The sequence below is a fragment of the Pteropus alecto genome, unplaced genomic scaffold, assembly GCF_000325575.1.
Source record: "Pteropus alecto unplaced genomic scaffold, ASM32557v1 scaffold209, whole genome shotgun sequence".
Classification (NCBI taxonomy): Eukaryota; Metazoa; Chordata; class Mammalia; order Chiroptera; family Pteropodidae; genus Pteropus; species Pteropus alecto.
Window position 1 is genome coordinate 126344 of NW_006443121.1, and position 23621 is coordinate 149964.

Consider the following 23621-nt stretch of genomic DNA (forward strand, 5'->3'; position numbering starts at 1 on the left):
GATTGTTTGAGTCCTCACCCCAGGCCTACTAAATCAGATTTGAGGGAGGGAGTATAAGAAATATACATTTTATAGCAAGCATTTCAGGAGATTCTGATACATGTTCAATTTTAAGGCCCACTTGCCTAAAGTGTGTATGCAGAACAAGAAGTTAGATATTATATAAGAATTGTTGGCTACTTTGGATATACAAGGTAGGGGCAGATTACAAAGGGCCTAGAGCATAAGCAGATATGACATAATAGGGAGCATCTGAAGGTTTATGAGAAAAGGGAAAGTGAAAAGAAGTGTTTATGGAAGACAACACCGGTGTCAGCGTAGAGGATGGATTAAATAGGAGAGAGACTTGAGGAAGGAAGATAAGTTAGGTTTTAAGGTAAATTGAAGTTATATTTACTTGCTAAATTTCAGCAACCATGGTTTGGAACAACAACACCACGACTATAATCATACACTTGGACAAAACCAATGGGAGAAAACTAGACTAACAATATGTGGGTCCTACTTTTTTCTGTCTACAGGTTTCAGGAATTTGGCTCTCATGGCTCCTATTTTATAAACTGAGGTCATATTTGCCCACTCTATGACACTTGGAAGGGCTATCCTTGGGTCCCAGGTCTACCCCATAATCTAAAGATTTAGCAACCATTCATCCCAGAATTGCCAAGACTTTCCATTTCCACATTTTTTTAGTTCAGTCCATTTTGAATAAATATTCATTGAAGAGCTATTTTATGCCAGAAACTGTGCTATGCCCTGGATATACAGAAGATAACTTAAGATATGGAACTTTCCCTAGAAAGTTCTCAGACTAGTAAGGGGAAACACATGGAAACAAATAATATGGTTAGTCTTGATAGGTAGCACTCAGAATAGAATAATGTACCGAAAAATAATATATTGACTCTAAAGGAGTTGGGTGGAATTCTAGAGGATGAATAAGTTTGTCAAGTAGTTTGTTAAATACAAAACAAAACACTGTGTCTTTTATGTGAACAATTTCACAGGTAACAATTAAAAGTCAATTCTCATCATATGGGTCCTGTTCTTTATATGTAAAATATAACAGATTTGGGAGAAAAAAAAATCATGTGGTTTATTTTCTAGCCCTGTCTCTTACCTTGATTGTGGAATACCACAGGAAGACATGTTTAAGTTCCAATACTGCCACTTTCAAATTTTGTTCCTAAGTCTTTTTGCTATGCCTTAGTTTTTTTCACCTGTAAAATGAGGCATTCTGCCCCATATAATATGGATGTTAACACACCCTAAAAATACAGTGCAGTTTGAAGATATAAGGGTTATTTACATTATTTTATTCTTAAGTTTCCAAGTACACACCCCACAAGTCATATGCAATCCTGGCCCAGGAAGACTTAAACTGGGTCTATGAAGCAAAGAATATCTTTAGGAAACGTACTTTTGGCCAGATTATCTACCCATGAGTCACTGGAGCCTGTGCTAAGGAACCCCTGGCATCTATCCCATGGGTGTCATATTAAAATATGTTGGATACAGAGAATAGGTCAGGGATGTAAGAGTCAAAGAGAAAGAAGTCTGAAGAGCAGCCCAGTTGCTCCCACCACATTCCTCAAAACATCCCTAGAGCAGCTATCTCAGATCTGGTAAATCACTAGCTGCAGAGAGAAAATATGGGTAACAGAATCTTGGTCTTGGCTAGGACACTTGAATATCCACCTAGGAGAAGTGACTTAACAAACGAGAGCTCTCCAGGGCTCTTAAAGATCATTTGTTTGGGCAGTCTTGGTCCTGTCCCTCCAGATGAGTGGACTCGGAGCAGGCCGCACCAGGCAGAAACCCTCCTCTCACATCAGAGGCCCTTTCTCCCTCTTCAACCACCTCACCATGATATGAGGCTGGGATCATGAATAAACTACACAAGCAAATCTCAAATCTGGCTGCACCCTGAGAACTTTTTAAAACTACTGATGTCTGGGCCCCTGTCCAGACTAATTAAGTCAGAATGAGGAGGAGGGTGCACTGCTTTGAGTTTCTAGCTATCCTTGAAGGACACAAATTAGAAGATACCATGCCTCCTAACAAAGAGGCCAGTAGCCTTTTTTTTTTCTTTCCATTTTTTTTTGACTTGTGGCCATTTTAAGGAATCTTTTATTTTAAGCAAAGCTATAGTAAAGCCATAGACAAATCCTGAGAATCCTAAATTACACATGAAGATTAAAGATATCAGACAGAATTGTAAGGCCTATTACTTAATTATATCACATTAAACTTGTTAGAGGTAATTTTCAAACAGTTTGAAGGCTGACTACTTCTTTCCCTTGAGCAAGATTTCATATGACCCTTTTCCATGAACCTATCTCTGAAAAATGGTTATTATTATTACTATCACCATAGATTTACTTTAACTATTTTAAAACTTCAAATCAATGGAATAAGTCAGATACTTTTTGTGCCTGGTTTCTTTCACTGAACATGATTTACCCATGTTCTCATGTGTATCAGACACTCATTATTTTTTATCAGTGAGTATCTTATGATATGAATATATCACAATTTGATAATCCATTCAGCTTAGCCACCACTGCCTAGACACAAGATATCTTAGGGATGAATCTTCTGTATAAAGGTGCAAGGCATAGGTTGTCCTAGATTCTTTTTTTTTAGCTTTATTGAAATATAAGGCAATTAATTGCTCATATTTACATTGTACCATTCAATGAGTTTTTTTTAATTATAGTTGGCATACAATAATATATTAGTTTCAGTTGTATAACATATTGATTAGAGATCTATATAACTCACAAAGTGATCATCCCACTAAATCTAATACCCCTCTTCTCCCTTACACATTTATTATAACATTATTAACTATTTTTTTATGCTACACTTTATATCCCCATGTCTATTTTGTAATTATCCATTTGTACTTCTTAATTCCTTTGCCCTTTTTTGTCATCCCTCCAACCCCTCACCCATCTAGTAGACCTCAAAATATTCTCTGTATCTATGAGTTTATTTCCATTTTTGCTGTTATTGCTATTGTTTATTTTGTTCTTTAGATTCCAACTGTGCATGAAATCATGTGACATTTGTCTTTCTCTATCTACAGTACCCTCTAGGTCCATCAAGGCAATATCTTTTTCCATCTCCTTCCTTTTAGTCTGTGTGTGTCTTTTAATCTGAAGTGAGTCTTAGGCAGCATATGTAGGGGTCTTGTTTTCTTAATCATTCAGTCACTCTATCTTTCGGTTGGAGCACTTAATTCTTTAATGTGGTTATTGTTTATTCATGTTTTTGATATATGCTTTTTCTTCTTAAAGAAGTCCCTCCAACATTTTCTGTAATACTGGCTTGGTGTTGATAAATCCCTTTAGCATATTTTTGTCTGTGAAGCTCTTTATCTGCCCTTCAACTCTAAATGATAGGTCTGCTGGATAAAGTATTTGTAGTTGTAAATCCTGAGTTTTCATTATGTTGGATATTTTTTGCCAAGCCCTTCTGTCCTGTATAGTTACTTTTGAGAAATCAGCTGCCAGTCTTATGGGTGCTCCCTTGTAGATAACCAACTGCTTTTCTATTGCTGCTTTTAAGATTCTTTGTACTTAACTTGGCATTTTAATTATATTGTGTCTTGGTGTGGTCCTCTTTGGGTCCATCTTTTTTGGGACTCTGAGCTTCCTGGGGTTGTATGTCTATTTCCTTCACCAGGTGAGGGAAGGTTCCCATCATTATTTCTTGAAATAGCTATTCAACTTATTGTTTTCCTTCCGGTACCTATATGACACGGACGTTTTTGCATTTAATTTGTCCCATAGGCTCCTTAAATTATTATTATAGTCTTGGCTTCTTTTTTCTTGCTGTTCTGATTGAGTGTCTATGGCTTTTCCATCCTCTTTTTTGGTGGTTTGATCCTCTTCTTTATCCACTCTGTCAATTCCCTCTAATATACTCTTTACCTCAGATAATGTATTCTTCATTTCTAACTGGTTCCCTTTTATAATTTCCATTTCCATTTTTATGTTTTTTTTATCTCTTTGTTAAAATTCTCACTGAGTTCATTTACACTTCCCTTAAGTTCATTGAGCATCTATATACTCAGTGTTTTGAATTCTGAATCTGTTAGATTGCTTAACTCTATTATTCCTCAATCCCTGTTCTGTTTTCTCATATGGTTTCTGCTTTGTTGTCTTACCAATCGGCTGCCTTTCTGTGTCTGTTTCTATGTACTAAGCAAAGCTCTTAATTCTCCTGCTCTTATTAAAGTGGCTTTGTGTAGTAAGGGTTTAGTGGCCCCAGCCTGTGCCCCTCCAGGGCCACCTGTTAAGATTCAGCAAACAATCCACAGATGCTGTGCTTATAGTTGCCTCAAGAAACCATGGAGAAAATAATGTCAGCAGCCATTAGTGTGAGTTTTAGTGCTGCTCAGCAATGAACATAGGACTCACTGAAGACACATTTGGATGTGGCTTGGGTGGGGCCATGGGTTGGGAGAGGCAGAGTTTCAGGGAATCCTCTGGGTAGAGTGACCTCTGTTATCCAATCTGATGATGTCTCAACTATGGTGGCACTGAGTCCACACACTGCGCATGGGGCAGGCTCAAGAGAGGAACAATGAATACCACCAGCACTTCTGTCCAGGAGAAAGTCCCTCTTCTGGCCCTCACTCCAACAACTCAGTGTCCCCCTGTAAGTCCCTGGTGCCCCCCATACAGCCAACCTGGTGCTGGTGCTGGTGCTCAGAGTGAGCAAGTCCGTCACCATGAAAGTTCGCTCATGGACACAGCCCCTTTAAGAGCTGTCTGCAGCTGCTTCTACCATAGTCTCTGTCTCACTCAGCTGCTGGGGATGGGACAGCCTCACATCTTTGCCCTCTCCTACTTTCTACTGTTGTATAGTGATTTCTTATCCCCCCACCGCAGTTGTAGTGCTTGTCATCTAGATCCCAGGTGATTTTGCATTCTGTTTGCTCTGTGATTCTGTCACAACTTTGATGTGGTTGCAAGAGGGATGAACAAAGTCTCTGTCATTTATTATATTTTTTTCAAGGCCAACAGTCTTAACATCTCTCCTGTCAGTCTCATCTGCCTCCCTCCAATCTTCTGAGGAGCTCCAGCTTGTGTGGACCCAAGCAGCCCAGACCAGTACTGGCTAATGGAGCTACAACAACCTTAAAACCCTCCAACTATTGGAGTGTATCCCATAGCCACAGTCACCCAATGTACAGGCACTACCCTCACATGTGGAGCCAGCCTGGTCCCAGAGGCTAAGGTATAACTCAGTACTAGGTAGGGTTGGCCCTGCAAAGTACCTTTCCCCAGACACACATCAGTGAAAGACCAAGTGCAAAACCAAAGAGCAGCTGGCTATCTTCATTTCATTATTTTTACAGTGCCAAGGGACATGTGTGAAGATTACCATAAATTAGAACAAATCAGTGGTTTACCTTAGACTGAAATTATTCAGTTGTTTGGTGACATATGCTATGCCTTGAAGCATTGGCAACTAAAATGGCTTGGGGGCAATACAGTACCTGATGTCTCTAGTTTCCAGGACCCAGCAATTCCCACGCCATTGCCTTCAAACCACTCCTTGAATGAATGGGCTGAGATACCACCTCTGCCAGTCCTCCCACCTCCCCCAAATATACGGCCCTTGGAGAGGTACTGAGAAGCCCATGATTGGCTCTGGGAAAGTGATATCCCTCAACCGAGTCAGGCGTCAAGATTCAGCACCCAGCTGGTACTGGATTGGTTTGAGTCTTGATTACATAAGCCAGCTGAGGTGGTGGTTTGTCTAGATGAAGAAGAGGAAGTGGAGGAGGAAGAACTACCAGATGATGAGGATGAAGAAGAGGAGAAGGAAGAAGATGATGACAGCGATGATGATGTGATCATACAGGACTGAATGAGGGGGCTATGGAAAAGGAGGTCTGTTACTAAAAGATGAACCAACTTAGTAATTATTTAAACAAAGAAACCACATTTTTTTAATAAAAAAAAAGAGAGAGACCATATGTTCCAAACCTCTCAGATGGGAATACTTGAAGTCCAGAAACATGAACAAACTTTTCCAAGGTCATAAAACTACACAGTGGCAGAGAGAGAATTAAAATTCAGACTTTTAGTTTTATAAGAGAGTTTTCCAACTCCCATCACAGTCTCTTCCCAGAGATGGATTTTCTTCATTGCTTGGATTTTCTTCATTGCTAGGATGGTGGAAGCTCATGGCTGGGATCATTTTTATGCATTTTCTTGGTTATAAGCAGAATGAGTCATGAGACCTGTCTTAACAACTGCTTTCTAAAAGTGAGGAGACAGCTGGATCCATTGAGTGGCCCATCACTCCTGATGTACCTGATTATTAAACTGCAAGAACTTAGAGAAGTCTTGAAATTACTGAAATACTCTAGGGTTACTATCTTGAGGCTGTTCCCATTGAGGCTACAAAAGGAGGCTTACCTGAATTAGTCTTTTCTGTCACTTCTTTCTCTCCAGACCTCTAATCGCTTGATTTCAATTGAGCATACACTTACTGAGCCAGGTATAATATTGGGTTGATATGTTGATAGGCAAGAACATTAATGAGCAACACATATTCTTCCATAAACAGTTTATGATTCAATGGAGGTTGAAAACAAATACTTAAATACAGTACATGACAGAGAATGTTATGGCAAATAGAAAACATTACTTTTGATTAAGTGGTCAGAGGCTATTGTGTTTAACACAGGCCTGGGAAGATAAGTATAATAGCCCTAGTTAGAAATGGGGGAGAAAGAACATACCAGCTATAGAAAACAAGTTTAGCGCACAAGGGTCAGGGAGTGGGAGTGAAGGACTTAAGTGAAGAATAAGTTGATGGAGGCTTTGGAATTCATGCTAAAGAGATAGTTTTGACCTGAACAATGGGGAAACACAGAAGACAATCAAGTATTTGATTTGATCAAATATCTACTCCAGAAAGATCACTCTGAGGCTCTGTGTAGGATGAGTGAGAGGATGGAGAAAGAGAAACTGGCCCAAGTAGGGGAAAGTTTTTTTTTTAATTTGAAATTTGTATATTTATATTCAGTTATTTATGGGTTTACATGTAGCTGTAAGAAATAATATAGATTTTTTTTGTACCCTTTGTCCAATTTCTGCCAACGGTAACAGTTTACAAAACTAGAGTACAGTATCACATTTGTGATACTGACATTGATACAATCCACAGATCCTATTCATATTTTCCAATTATATTTATATTCAATGTGTGTATTTGTGTATTTAGCCCCATGCAATCTTATCATGTGTATAGTTTTATGTATCTTCCACCATAGTTAAGATACTTAACAGTTCCATCATAGTAAGTCTCCCTCCTGTTGCCGTTTTAAACAACATCCACTTCCTTTCCACCCCTTTCTCATAACTATTAATTTATTCTCTCTTTAATTTCATAATTTCAAAAATATTATATAAATAGAACCATACAGTGTGTAATTTTGGGGGTTGACTTTTTTTTTCCTCAGCATAATTACCTTGAGATACATCCAGTTGCTACTTGTGTCAATAGTTTTGTTTGTTTTTATTGTTGAGTGGTGTTCCATGGTATGTATGTATGTATGTGTATATATATATATATCATGTTTAACCATTCATCCCTGGAGATACAGCTAGGCTGTTTCCAGTTTAGAACTATTATAAATAAGGCTTCTATGAACATTCATGTATAGGATTTTTTATGTGAACATTCTGATTCATAAGGTAATTTCATGTTTAGTTTTATAAGAAAGTGATTGAGATTCTCTGAATAAATTAGTATTGTCATTATTTTAACCATTCTGATAAATGTGTAATTATATCTCATTGTTAATTTAGTTGGCATTTCCTTGATGGCTAATAAAGTTGGACATTTTTTCATGTGCTTATTTCCCATCTATATGTCATATTTAATAAAATATCTGTTTATGTCTTTTGCCATGTTCTAATTTAAGTGACTTTTACTGTTGACTTCTGATAATTTTTTTTCCATATTCTAGATACTAGGCCTTTGTCAGATATACAGTTTGTAAATATTTTCTCCCAGTCTGTAGCTTGTTTTTCATCCACTTAACAGAATTTTTCTCAGAGTAAAAGTTTTTAACATTCATGAGGTTCAATTTACAAAATTTTCTTTTTATGGATCATACTTTTGGCATCAAGTCTAAGAATTCTCAACCTAGCCCTAGATCTTGAAGAATTTCTCCCTTTCTCCTCTCTCTCTCTCTCTCTCTCTCTCTCTCTCTCTCTCTCTGCCTATGGCTGTCAAATTGCTTCATTACTATCCATTGTAAAGTCTATCTTTCTTACACTGAATTGCTTTTGTACCTTTGTGAAAAATTAATTGAGCATATTTGTGTTTATTTCAGGATTCTTTATTCTATTTCACTGATCTCTGTGTCTGCCCCTCTTACCAATACCATATTGTATTGAATACTGTAGATTTGTAATAAACTTTAATATTGGGTGATGTAATTCTTCCCACTTTATTTTTTAAAATCATAGTTGTAGCGATTCTATGGTCTGTGTTTTTCCTCATAAATTTTTGAACAAAATTGGTTATGTTTACCAAAAACTTACTGGGATTTTGATAGAAATTGCATTAAATCTATAAATTGATTTAGAGAGAATTAATATCTTTACTATGGTGAGACTTCTCATCCATGAACACAGTATGTCTCTCCATTTATTTAGGTCTTCTTTGATTTATCAACATTTTGTAATTTTCAGCATACAGATTCTACACATGTTTCAAGTTTATATCTATTTCATTTTATTTGCAACAATTATAAATATATTTTTAATTTTGGCGTCTACATGTTTATTGTTAGTATGTTAAAATATGGTTCCTTTTTGTGCCTAAATCTTGTATCCTGTGACGCTGATGAACTCACTAATTAGTTGTAGGGATTGTTGTTGTTGTTGTTGTTGTTGTTGTTGTTGGTTTGGGCAGATCCCTTAGAATTTCTTATACAGACAATAACACCATCTGAAATTAGGAAAGGCTTATTTTTTTTTCCTTTTAAGTCTTAATGCCTTTTATTTCTCTTCTTGCTTTATTGCAATGGTTAGAAATTCTCCACTGTATGTAAATTTTATATATTGCAGGATTTAATTTGCTGATATTGTGTTGACACTTTTTGTGTCTAAGTTCATGAGGTATATTTATCTGTAGTTTTCTCTTTTTTACATATAATCTTTGTCTGGTTTTGTAATTAAGGTAATACTTCAAAAAATTAGTTGGGAAGTATCAATTGGTGTTAATTTCACTATAAATGTTTGGCAGAATTCTTCAGTTAAACGATTTGGGCCTGGCAATTTACTTTTCTGGAGATTTTTAACCCATTTTCTCAATGATTGCACAATTATTGAAATTGCCTATCTCAGTTGAGTTTCAGTAGTTTGTGGCTTTCAAAGAATTGGTACGTTTGTATTAAACTGCCAAATTTATAAGTGTAAGACAGCTTGTCACTGTGCTGTTCCCCCAGGCCTAGCGTTTCAAATCGGTTAGCCTTTACTTACCACTCTTCAGAGTTCTCCTTCTTTGCCTCTTGGCATTATTTCTAGGGTTTGTAGTTGTCCTTAGCATGGAGAAGCAGAGAGAATGTCATCTAATCTGGTTTATGCCATCTAGTCTGGACCAGAAGTCTGAGGAGTGAATTTTTATACCGTGCCATGTGGGGCTTCCTAGGGCTCCATCTCAATGCAGCCATTCTACCATAACAAGAGGTAAGATAGAAGAAGGCAGGAGTAGAACTGATCCTCTATAAAGGTGGACTCTGACGGCCAGGTATCTACACATTTTAATTTGTAATAGACAGGTTTGTGAGTCTCTGGGGCTAGGTCTATGTCCACATCCAGAAGCTCCTCAGACTGCTGGAGCCTGCAGTTTGAGTACACATTACTGCCTGTGAACCTTTCCATCTTTGGAAGGACCAAAAAGGCTCTTATCCTGACTACTCCAGGTTTGTAAGGCTTTGTGTCTGCAAATTTGGGTTCTGCTTTTTCAGCCATCACCAAACCTTCAAGCCACCAGACTGGAATTCCAGGGCTTCAAATCAAGGTGTGGGAAACAGTTAGAGGCCAGAGTTTTCCATATGTGGATAACTTGGAGCTAAGAGGCTTTCAGGAACATGAGAGAAAAGTTATTTGGCCCAAATACTCCTACTATAAATCCAGTCCTTTATTCTTTATTTGAGTTTACTATTTTATCTTAGACAGAGCCATGAAATTTTTTGGAGAGTATTAACAAGTCATGGAGTCTATCTTTCTCTGAATAATTGGGGAATCTGAGGCATAGAGAGGAGAAGAGGCCCACTTGAAATCACCCAGTGAAGCAGTGACAGAGCTGGGACTAAGTTGTAGGGTTTCTGACTTTCAGGACTCTTCCAGATGAACTAAATATTGGTAGCCACAGATTTTTGGTGTTGGATTCAGTGTTAGGAGATCCCATAGTGACATGGACAAAATGGAATATTTCCAAAAGGTAGTGAACAGCCTGGAAAAGGAGCTTCTAATAAGGACCATGAAGAACTTTTGAAGGAACAAAAGCTAGTAAGTCTGGAGAAAAGATTATGGAGACACATTAGATCTTTAATGGACTATCATGGGAGGAGGAAACAGATGGATGGTGCCAGTTGATAAACCTAGGGCCTGTGAGTGGAAGCCACAAAAAGATAGATTTTAATTTAACAGAAGAAATAAATGTGTAATGGTAGAGTTGCTTAGAAATGAGATAGGCTGTCTCAGAAAGAAGCAAGCTCTACCAAAATTATAGCTAAACTACAGAACAATCGTCACTGGGAGTTTGCCTGAAGTCTGACTGAACAGAAGTCCTACAACTGGGAACATACAAAAGAGTCCATCTTGAGAATGGTAGGAGGGGTGGAAATGTGAAACGAGCTGGTCCTACACCTGCATTGGCAGTTGAGAATCAGGAAGTGTATCTCAGCTGTGGAGGTCCCCCAGAAAAGCAATGATCCCAACCCAGGATTCCAGTGCCAGGAAGAGAAGTCCCCACACCCTATGGCTGTGAAAACCAGTGGAAATTGTAACTGAGTGAGACAAAGGGCTGCAGGAGTCACAAAAGTTCCTGTTAAAAGGCCTGAGGGCGGACTTATTCATTGACAGATTCACTTGCTCTGAGCTCCAGCACTGGGACAGCTGCTCAAAAGGCACCAGAGACATACACGGAAAAACCGAATTCTCTGGCACCAGGGCAGGTACTGGAGGGGCAACTTTCTCCTAGACAGAAGTGCTAGCAGAGGGCATTATTCCTTCTTTGAGCCAACCCCTCACAATGGCACCTCCCTGTGTGCAGACACAGGTGGCCACCCTATCTGAGTTTCCAACAATCTAGCTAACACTGGTCGCCCTACCCTTGTTATTCTCTGAGACCCCACCTCTTCCAAATTTCAGACCAATCCAAGCTGCCTCCAGTGGATTTTCCATTCAAATGGCCTGTCTTGGCTCATGCTGAAGACTTTCCTAAAATCTCTTAAAGTTTTACAAAACCTAAACAAGCAGCATCTGGCTTCAGTGTGTCCAGTACCCCTTGCTTAGAATCCCTAAGCTCGGCTTTAGCAGCATCAGGCCTCAATTCCATGCTTGGCCTCTCAAGGTACCTCTAAGCCCAGCACGGGTTGTGGTCATCTTCTGATTGCTTGGTTCCTCTTGCCAAGTGGTCCTGGGCAAGGCAAAGGCTGTGGCTGAACTTGGCCTATGGCAGGGTCCCATGCAAGAGACCCTGGGACCCGCACACTTCACAGAGCTGGAGCATCATCCAGGGCTGCATCAGAGGAAAACACACCCAAAAAGTAGACTGTGCCAGCCCCAGAGCCTTGCTAAAGTAAATCCTACTTTGTAGGGTCAGCACCTCACTGGCCAATCCTCACAACCAATCAGCACAAGGGTCAATCTTTGCCATTGATGTGCAAAGAGCAACCAAGTCAACTACAAAGGAAGGACACACACAACCCAGGGAAGACTGAACCACTGAGCCCCACAAGACACCTACTACATAAAAACATTCTACTAAGACCAGGAGACATGGTAGCCCTATCTAATACATAGAAACAAACACACGGAGGCAGCCAAAATAAGGAAAAATATAAATATGTTCCAAATGAAAGAATAGAACAAAACTCCATAAAAAGAACTAAACAAAACACAGCCAAGCACTCTACCAGATGCAGAGTTCAAAACACTGGTTACAAGGATGCTCAATGAACTTAGGGGAAGAGTAGATGAACTTAGTGAGAACTTTAACAAAATGATAGAAAAAATAAAAATGAAGATAGAACATATAAAGAAGAACCAGTCAGAAATTTAAAATACAATAATTGAAAAGAAGAATACCTTAGGAGGAATCAACAGTAGATAGGACGAAGCAGAGACTTGAATCAGCCATTTAGAAGCTAGAGCAGAGTCAACATGGAAGGCTAAGTAGAAGCACGGTTTGTCTCCTTCCGTGACTGCATTAAAATTACAACCAAATTATAATCTGGAGAACCACCTAAAATCTAACTGATCAAATCACATACATCTGAGGATATGATGAAAAAGCCACATCGAGACTGATAGGAGGAGCGGAGATGCGAAGCAGGCTGGACCTGTACCCACGCATAGTGGTTGAGCACCAGGAAGGAGAGCACAACTGCAGAGGCCCCTCTGAAAGAAAAAGGGCCCTAGCCCCATACAGGGGCTCCTTAGCCCAGTGTTCCAGTCCCAGAAAGAATTCTCAGAAAATATGACGGTAAAAATCAGTGGTGATTCTGGCCATCTGAGTGAGACAGAAGGAACCTGAGAACCCAGATGTCCCCATTAAAGGGCTTGCATACAGACTCATTCACTCACAAACACTCACCCTGGACTCCAGTGGAGGGTTGGCAGCTCGGAAAGCACAAGAGACATATGAGGAGGGGCTGAGTTGTGTAGCATTGGAATGAGGGCTGGAGGGACAGCTGCCATTGATCTTTTGTCAGAATCTCCTCTGGGGCAGTTTGTAGATGAGTGCCATCTTGCCTGTATCGAACTCTTCCCCCTATGGTCTTTTTGAAGCTGCATTGGCAGTGTGAGAGTGGCCCACTGTACCCATGTCTTCCTGGGACCCTGCCCCACCCAACCCACAAATTGCCCATGATGGGTCCATTGCTAGTCAGCCAACCCCACCCTGCATCTTCCCTGGGCCACACATTCGTGGGCAGGCAGCAGTCCTCAGTTCATACCACCCTCACGCAGCCTACATATTACAGGGGAGACTTTTAGTGGTGGGCCACTGGTTCCAACCTGAACTGCAGTGTCTCTTGGGCAGATCGCTAGGGTCTGCAGGCCCAAGGCAGATGGCAGCTGATCTCACTGTATCTGTGACTTTTGTGGGAGCCTGCAAACTCAGCACTGACAGCAATCTGCATTGGCCTGACAAAATTGGCTCATTCCACCCTGTGTCTCCCTGAGACCCTGCACCAGCCAACCCACAAATTGACCATGGTAGGCCCATTGCCGGGCATCCAGCTCCACTCTGTGCTTTCTCTGCACCATGATTATGACAGCAAACAACAGCTCTCAGCTTGTGCAGCTCATGTATCCCAGGAGAGACTTTTTTGCATGGGGGTGGCCACAAGCCATACCCTGAGCAATAGTTTTTCATGAATAGTTCTTTTGTGTCTGTAGGCCTGATGTGAGCAGCAGCTGGCCTTGCTGTGATCTGAGACATTTATAGAAAGCCACAGATTCAGCATAGGAACAAAACATGATTCTGCATTGGCTGGATTAAATCTGCATGTTTTACACTGGTGACTCCCTGGATTCCCGCCCCAACTAACTTCCTTAGCAATGAAAAGCTCTTACAGCTATGGAAACTTACCAGCAACTGGCAGACAGCCTCAAGCCTTGAGGTGCACTGGTCCTTTTGCTGAGCCATCCCAGGGCCAGTACTGGGAACAACTGACTTTGGCTCTCAGTGTGGTCTCTCTCAATTTCCTCCAGATCTGGCACAGGAAGCAACCATTCACTTATTGCTTTGTAGCTCCTACCAGGTAACCTTGAACAATCAAAGGCAGCAGCTGACATTAACTGACATAGGAGTTCCTTCTAAGGAGCCCCAGAAACAATACATATGAAGGTTGACATCAGAGAACAACAGAGCACCACCTGACTAGTGCAATAAGTAGCACAATTAAAGGTGAGCCAAAAAGGTATATGAGCCCGTTGGGGTAAATCTCACTCCATGGGGTCAGCCCATACACAGAAGCTTATACCTAGTAGGTATGGCCAATCCCCACTGCTAGTCAGCCTGAGAGTCAATCCCATCCATTGACATGCTAACAGAAATCAAAGATGAGCTACAACAAAGGAACACACATGACCACATATAGAACACACCCAGAGACCCTGGCACAGGTAAAAAAGGAGACTGTGCCACTGGGCCACACAGGATACCTACTACATAAGGCCCCCTGGGCAAGGCTGGGAGATGTAATGAATCTTATTAATATATAAACAGACATAGAGAGGAAACTGTACCAAGAAAACAAAGAAATAGGCCACAAATGAAACAAGAGGATAAAACTCCAGAGGGGGGAAAAAAATGACACACAGAGACTGAAAGTAAAGGAATGGAAAAAGGTGTTTCATGTAAATGGAAATGGAATAAAAGCTGGTGTAGCAACACTTGTCAGATAAATTAGGCTTTAAAAGAAAAGCTATAATAAGAGACAAAAAAAGATATTAGATAACAATAAATGTATCCACACAAGAAAACACAATTCTAGTAAACATATGCACACCCAACATAGGAGCAACTTCATATATATAGTAATTATTGACCAACATAAAGGGAGAAATTGATGGTAATACAGTCATAGAAGATTTTAACACCCCATTGACACCAATAGACAGTTCTTGCAGACAAAAAATCAGCAAGGAAGCCGGTAGCCTTAAATGACACAATATAACAGATGGATTTAATTAATATTTTCAGGACATTTTACCTCAAAACAGCAGAATATACAATCTTCTCAACTGCACATGAAACCTTTTCCAGGATAGACCACATGTTAGGCCATAATACAAGTCTCAATAAATTTAAGAAGATTGAAATCACATCAAGTGTCTTCTCCAACCACAATGGAATGAAACTAGAAATTAACTACAAGGAAAAAAACTAGAAAATACACAAACACATGGAGGCTAAACAACATGCTATGAAACAATGAATGTGTTACCAATGACATCAAAGAAGAAATCAAAAGATACCTAAAGACAAATGAAAATGAACACACAACTACTCAAAATCTACAAGACACAGCAAAAGCAGTCCTAAGAGGGAAATTCATAGCTATACAGGCCTAGATCAAGAAAAAAATCGCAAATAAACAAGCTAATCTTACACTTAGAACTAGATGGGTACCGGTCAAGATGGTGTAGAAGGTATAGGCTGAACATGCCTCCTCTCATGACCACAACAGAAGTCCTATTACTAGAGATAAAAATAAAAGGTCACTTTAAGCCAGTAGGAGGGGCAGAGATGCTAAAACAGCTCGATCTCACAACCTCGTGTGGTGATAGAGAATTGGGAGGGCATTCTTGGCTGCAGAGCCCCCTCCCCAACCTGAGGAACAAGGGGTCCTGGCCCCACACTGGGGTCCCCAGTCTAGATTTTCATGGCCAGGAAGAGAAGTCCCCACAACCTCTGGCTGTGAAAACCAGCAGAGTTTGGCTGAGTGAAATGGAGGGCTGTAGCAGTCACAGACATTCTTCTTAAAGGGCCCATGCCTAGATTTACTCGCTGACAGACTCACTGCTCTGAGCTCCAGCACTGGGGCAGCTGCTTGAGAGATGCCAGGGACATAGGTGTGGGGCACAGAGATGGCTTCAGGACGAAGACTGGAAGGGCAGCTTTCTCCCAGACAGAAGTGCTAGCAGAATCCATTGTTCCTTTGTGAAGCCATCCCCCATCCCAGCCTGCAGACTCAGGAATCTCTATATCTGAGGGGCCATCAACCTGGATAACACAGGTTGCTCTTCCCAGGTGATTCCCTGAGATTCTGTCTCTCCCAACTTGTGGGCCCACCCAAGACACTTTGAGTAATTTCTTCCATACAAATGGCCTGTATTGGCTCAAGTTGTGGACATTCTTAAAATCTCTCAAAGGCTCACAAAACCCAAAGATGAAAAAGCTGACCTCAGCATGCCCCATAACACTTGCTGAGCAGCCTCAATCCCTGCACAAGTGGCAGCCAGCCTTTGTTTCTGGCTTGGCCTCCAGAGGAATCTATAAATTGAGCACAGGTGGCAACCATCTGTGGATTGCTTTGGGACTCTTACTAGGTAGTCCCAGAGGTGCACAGGCTGTGACTAAATTAACAAATTAACCTGCAGCTGGAACTCTCCCAGGACTGTGCCAATGGACCCCACAGGAAACCTACTACATAAAGCAACTCTACTAAGACTGGGAGACTTAGAAGCTCTACATAATACATGTAAACAGGAACAGGGAGGCAGCCAATTGGGTGAAAAAGAAGCATGTCCCACAAGAAAGATCAAAACAAAGCTCCAGAAAAAAAATCTAACAAAATGGAGACAAGCAATTTACCAGATACAGAGTTCAAAACACTGGTTATAAGAATGCTCAGTGACCTGAGGGGAAGAGTAGATGAACTCAGTGAGAATTTTAACAATCATAAAAATAGAAATAGAAAACATAATAGAAAAGCAATCAGAAATGAAGAATACAATATCTGAGATGAAGAATACATGAGAGGGAATTAACAGAGTGGGTGAAGTAGAGGATCAAATCAGTGATATAAAGGATGGGGTAGCAGAGGACACCCAGTTAGAACAGCAACAAGAAAAAAGAATCCAGAAAAATAAAGATAGTATAAGGAGCCTGTGGGACAACATCAAGCATAACTACATTCGCGTCATGGGAGTACCAGTAGGAGAAAAAACAGAGCAAGAAATTAAAAATATTTCAAAAAATAATGACTGAAAACGTCATTAACCTGGTAAAGGAAACAGACATACAACCTCAGGAAGTAAAGAGAGTCCCAAACAAATTGGACCCGAAGAGGACCACAGCAAGACATGTTATAATTAAAATGCCAAAGTTAAAGACAGACGAGAATCTTAAAAGCAGGAAGACAAAACAGTTAATTAGCTACAAGGGAGCTCCCATAAGACTGTCATCCGATTTCTCAAAAGAAACTTTACAGGCCAGACGAGCTTAGCACAAAATATTCAAAGTGATGAAACACCAGGATCTTCAACCAAGATTACTTTACCTAGCAAAGCTATCATTTAGAGTCGAAGGATAGACAAAGAGCTTCCCAGACAAGAAAAAGCTAAAGGAGTTCATTATCCCAAAGCCGGCATTACAGGAAATATATGAATAAAGAATGCCAATAACTACATATTTATCAACAAATACTTCAAATGAAAAAAAAATAAATAAATGCTCCAATGAAAAGATAAGATGGCTGAATACGTAAGAAAATAACATACTCACATAGGCTATCTACAAGAGACTCACTTCAGATTAAAATACACACACATACGGAAAGTAAAGAGATAGAAAAATATATTTCATGATGGACCTAGAGGATATTGTGCTGATGGAGTAAGTCAGATATAAAAAGACAAATGCCGTATGATTTTACAAAAATGTGGGATCTAAAGTACAAAATAAACAACAACAAAATAGAAACAAACTCATAGATACAGAGAACATTTTGAACGTTAACAGATGGGATGGGAGTTGAGAGGGTTGGTGAAAAATGCGGAAGGGATTAAGAAGTACAAATTGGTAGTAACAAATTAGTCATGAATATATAAAATATAGCATAAAGAATATAGTCAATAATATTGTAATAACTATGTATGGTGTCAAAGGGGCATTTGATTTATTGAGGGAAATCACTTTGTGAGTTATATAGATGTCTAATCACTATGTTATATACCTGAAACTAATATAATATTGTATGCCAACTAATAAAAAAATATATTAAAAAAAGAACTAGAAAAAAAAAATCAAAGAAAATCCAAAGTGAGTTGAAGCAAACAATAAATATCAAGTCGGAAATAACAAAATAGAATCCAGAATAACACTACAAAAGATCAATGAAGCTGAGAACTGGTTCTTTGAGAGGATAAACAAAACTGATAAACCTTTAAACATGCTCATCAACAACAACAACGAAAAATAGAGAACCCAAATAAATAAAATCAGAAATGAAATAAAAGTAACTACAACTCTATCAAAAAAAAAAAAAAGGATTTAAGAAAATATTATGAGCAATTATATGCCAACAAATTAGACAATCTGGAAGAAATGGATGCATTTCTAAAACATACAATCACCCAAGACTAAGTCAAGAAGAAACAGAAAATCTGAACCAAATGATTACCATCAACAAAATTGAATCAGTAATCAAAAACATTAAACCTCTCAAAAAAAAAAAAAAAAACTGGACCAAATATCTTCATAGGTAAATTTTACTAAACCTTTAAAGGAAAATTAACACCTATTCTACTCAAACTATTCCAAAAAACTCAGGAGGAGGGAAGGCTCTCTAACACATTTTATGAGACCACCATTACCTGAATCTAAAACAAACAAACAGAAAAAGTAAAAAAAAAAAAAAAAAGCTGTAGGCTGATATCTCTAATGAATATTGATGCAAAAATCCTCAAGAAAATATTAGCAAACTGAATTCAGCAATAAATTAAAAATAGCATATGCCATGATCAAGTTGGATTTCTTTCTGTAATGCAAGGTTGATTTAATATCTAAAAATCAATTAATGTGTTTTACCACATTAACAAATTGAAAGATAAAAATCATATGATCATATCAATAGATACAGAAAAAGCATTCAACAAAATTCAGGTCCATTTATAATAATAATAATAACTCTCAGCAAAGTGGGAATAGAGGGAACATACATCAACAAAATAAAGGCCATATATGACAAACCTACAGCTAATATCAGTATCAATGGGGAAAGGCTAAAAGTGTTTTTCATAACATCAGGAATAAGACAAGGATACCCATTTTCACCACTTCTATTCACCATAGTACTGAAAGTCTTAGCTATAGCAATCAGACAAGAAAGAAATAAAAGGCATCCAAATTAAAAAGGAAAAAGTAAAACTGTCATTATTTGCAGATGACATGATGTTATATACAGAAACCCCTAAAGATTGTTAGCACTGATCAATTAATTCAGTAAAGTAGCAGGATATAAAATGAATATTCAGAGATCGATTGCATTTTTATACATCAATGATGAACTATCAGAAAGATAAATTAAGAAAACAATCCCATTTATGATTGCATCAAAAACATTAAAATACCTAAAAGTCAAATTAATCAAGGAAGTAAAAGACCTGTTTTTAGAAAAATATATGTCATGGAAAAAAGAAATTGAAGAACTACAAATAAATGGAAGACTAACACCGTGCTCATGGGTAGGAAGAATCAACATCATTAAAATGGCCATAATACCCACAGCAATCTATTGATTCAATGCAATCCCAATTAAAACGCCAATGACATTTTTCACAGAACTAGAATAAATAATCCAAAAATTTCTATGGCACCATAAAAATTCTCCATCCCATGGCAATCTTGAGAAAGAACAAAGTTGGAGGTATCACAATTCCTGATATTAAACTATACTACAAGTCTATAGTAAAAAAACAAACAAACAAACAAACAAAAAACAGAATGATACTGGCATAAAAACAGAAATACAGATCAATGGAACAGAAAATAGAGCCCAGAAATAAACCCATGCCTATGCAGTCATTTAATCTATGACAAAAGAGGCAAGAATATACAATGGGGTAAAAACAGTCTCTTCAATAAATGGTGTTAGGAAAACTGGACAGATACATACAAAAAAATTAAACTGCACCATCTTACACCATATACAAGAGTAAACACAAAAAGGTTTAAAGACTTAAATGTAAGACCAGAAAGCATAACAGTTCTAGAAGAAAACATAGGCAAGAAACTCACTGATATTGCTATTAGTAATTTTTTTTTCTGACATATCTCCTTGGACAAGAGAAATAAAAGAAATAATAACCAAATAGGACTACATCAAACTGAATGTTTTTGCACATCAAAGGATACCATCAATAAAACAAAACAAAACGACCTATTGAATGAGAGAAGATATTTGCCTATGAAACATCTGACAAAGGATTAATATCAAAAATTTATAAGGAAATCATGAAACTCAGCAACAACAACAACGAAAGCAAAAAGTCCAATTTAAAAATGGGCAGAAGATATGAAAGTTTTTTTTTTTCTTAAAATAGGAAATACGGTTGACCAATAGACATATGGAAAGACACTAAAGGTAACTAATCATCAGAGAAATGCAAATAAAAACCACAATACGATATCGCCTCATCAATAAATCAAAGAACAATAAGCGTTGGCAAAGATGTGGCATAAATAAAACAATCATACACTGATGATGGTATTACAAATTGGCACAGCCACTATGAAAAACAGTTTGGAAGTTCTTCAAAAAATAAAAATGGAGAGTGACATCAGAAAAATGGTGGCATGAGAGGCGTCCCCATATCTCTCCCCTCGAAATAATAAACTGAACATCTAAAACACAACAAAAATCACCCAACCGGCACACAAACATATCTGAGCATGAGATCTGCACATAAAAACTACCATAGGTCTGAATATGGGTGGGAGACTGGGAGAAACAAAGTAGCTGCCCCTTTCAGCCGGAGCTCCCTGCAGGATGACAGGGAGGGTAGAGGGTGTGGCAGGATCCATGAAAAACACTGCCCGAGAGAACTTCGATCTCCACACAGCAGCAGTGCCCAGGGATCAGGGAAGAAAGCAGAGAAATGGGGACAGCAGAGAAATAACAGTTTATTATTACCGCCATGGTTGCAAAACACGAAGCTGAGCCACATACCCCATCTCCCAAACCAGAGGGCCCTTCCTTCTATATCTTCCATATTCTTTCACAAAACCTATGCCCCAAATATGTTTTTTACCACTCATCCTTCTTAAAACATGTCCTTCATATCTATGCTTCTATACTCAGTAGTAGTGGTAGAGCCAGGACTCAAATCCTGATCTAGCAATGCCAGATCAGTATCCTTTCTACTTCATTATGCTTCTTATTTAATTTACTGTTGCTTTATTCTCGTTCACTGTGGAGCTCCAGGGGATTGGCAGAAACATTACCAAAACTATCACTAACAATGACACGGACTGAGACTGAGGGTAGCGAGCATGATTGATCATCTATAAGAAAAAAAAAGTATTATTAAGACTTTATATAATGCAGGGATCCAAGAGGCTTGGGCACCACATACTGGAAACCAAAAGAAAAATGCCTTCTTTGTAACAGACTAAATAGAGATCTTTATATAATAAATCTTTCTAGAAAAAAAGCAGAATACACTTCCAGTAATGCCTAGGCAAAACAAACAAACAAAAAAGTCCATTAAACACCATAAACAACCAAGGTGACAAGGCAGCTCAGAAAGAAACAGAAAAAATTCCAGAAAATAAGCTTACAGACACAGAAATATACTACTTAAATGATGGAGAACTCAGGATGGTATTTCTGAAAAAAACTCAAAGAGATCCAAAATGATTCATAGCAACAATTTCAGGAATTGGAAAAACAACTAGATGAGCAGAATGAGTTCTTTAGCAAGGAGATTGAAACCCTCAAAATGAACCAAATAGAACTTCCAGAGATGAAGAACATACTGAAAGAGGTGAAAAATGAAATAGCAAGCCTGGGAAATAGAGTCAACCAAATGGAGGAAAGGATCAGTGATATCAAAGACAGAAATCTAGAAATAAATCAGAAAGAAGAAGAGAGGACAGAAGAATGAAAAATAATGAAAGAGAAATACAAGAACTAGCTGATACCATCAGGAGAGGAAACAAGAATAATGGGTATTATTCTTGTTAGAAAACATTTTCAGACCAATAGTTGAGGAAAAACTCTAAAATCAAAGGAATGAACTGGAGCTTGGAATTCAAGAAGTCAACAGAACACCCATATCTCAACACAAAAAGTCTTTCCAAAACACATTGTATTAAAATTATACAAAATCAATGACAAAGAAAAAATTCTAAGGGCAGCCAGAGAAAAGAAGACAGTAACCTGTAAAGGAAAACTCATTAGATTATAATCAGACTTCTCAGCACAAACTTATGAGCCAGAAAAGAGTGGAATTAAGTATTCAAACTATTAAATGAAAGGAACTACCAGCCAAGAATAATGTATCCAGAAAAGAAGAGGATTAAAAGATCCACATTTGCAATGGGGAATGGAAAGAAGGCACACACAGGAGAAAATGGACTAATATATATCCTTTACATATTCATTATGGTAACCACATGTCAAAGATTCAGAACTGAAAAACGTAACATAAAAAAAGAGAACCAGAGGGGATATCAACAAAATACACACACACACACACACACACACACACACACACACACACACACACACACACACACGGACAAGGAAGTAGTAGAAACACCAAACTACCAGAAAGCAAAAGATAAAATGGCTATAGAAAAACCTCATATTTCAATAATCACAGTAAATATAAATGCCCTGTATTCACCAATAAAAGGCACAGATTTGCAGATTGGATCAAAAAACAAAACCTAACCATTTGCTGCCTCCAGGAGACACATCTCAGTCCAAAAGAAAAATATAAACTCAAAGTGAAAGGGTGGAAAATGATATTTCAAGCAAATGCATTCAGAGAAAAGTGAGAGTTAGCGGTAGTAATATCGGATAAAATAGACTTCGAAATAGAAAAGGTAAAGAAAGATACTGAGGGATACTTCATAATGAAAAAGGGAATATTACACCAAGAAGACATAACACTTATTAATATCTATGCTCCCAATCAGGGAGCCCTGAAACATATAAAAGAATTACTAACAGAACTAAAGGGAAAAACAGAACAAAACACTATCATATTAGGGGACTTAATACCCCACTGTTAGATATGGACAAATAATTCAAACAGAAAATAAATAAGGAAATAACATCCTTAAAAGACACATTAGACCAACTGGACATAATTGACAGTTACAGAGCGTTTCATCTCAAAACAGCTGCTTATATATTCTTCTCTTTTGCACATAGAACATTCTCAAAGATTGACATATATAACACCAAATTTAATAACTTAGAAGAAATGGACCAGTACTTAGAAAAATACAATCTTCCTAGACTCAATCAAGAAGATATCGAAAATCTAAATAGTCTGATCAGCAGTATGGAAACTGAAACAATCATTAAAAAACTACCAAAAAGTCAAAGTCCAGGACCAGATGGCTTCACCAGTGAATTCTACCAAACATTCAAAGAAGATTTAACACCTATTCTCAAATTCTTTCAAAAAACAGAAGAGGAGGCCACACTTCCCAACTCGTTTTATGAGGTCAACATTACTCTGATACCAAAATCTGGTAAAGATAACACAAAAAAAGAAAACTACAGACCAATATTAACACATGCAAAAAATTCTAAATAAGATACTAGCAAAGTGAATTCAGCAACATATTACAAAGATTATATACCACGATCAAGTGGGCTTCAT

General features: G+C 38.3%; 1 pseudogene; it reads left to right on the plus strand.

Moving 5' to 3' along the window:
* The first annotated feature begins 9846 nt into the window (after positions 1 to 9846).
* LOC102880706 overlaps positions 9847 to 23621 on the plus strand; it is a 59327-nt pseudogene continuing 45552 nt past the window's right edge.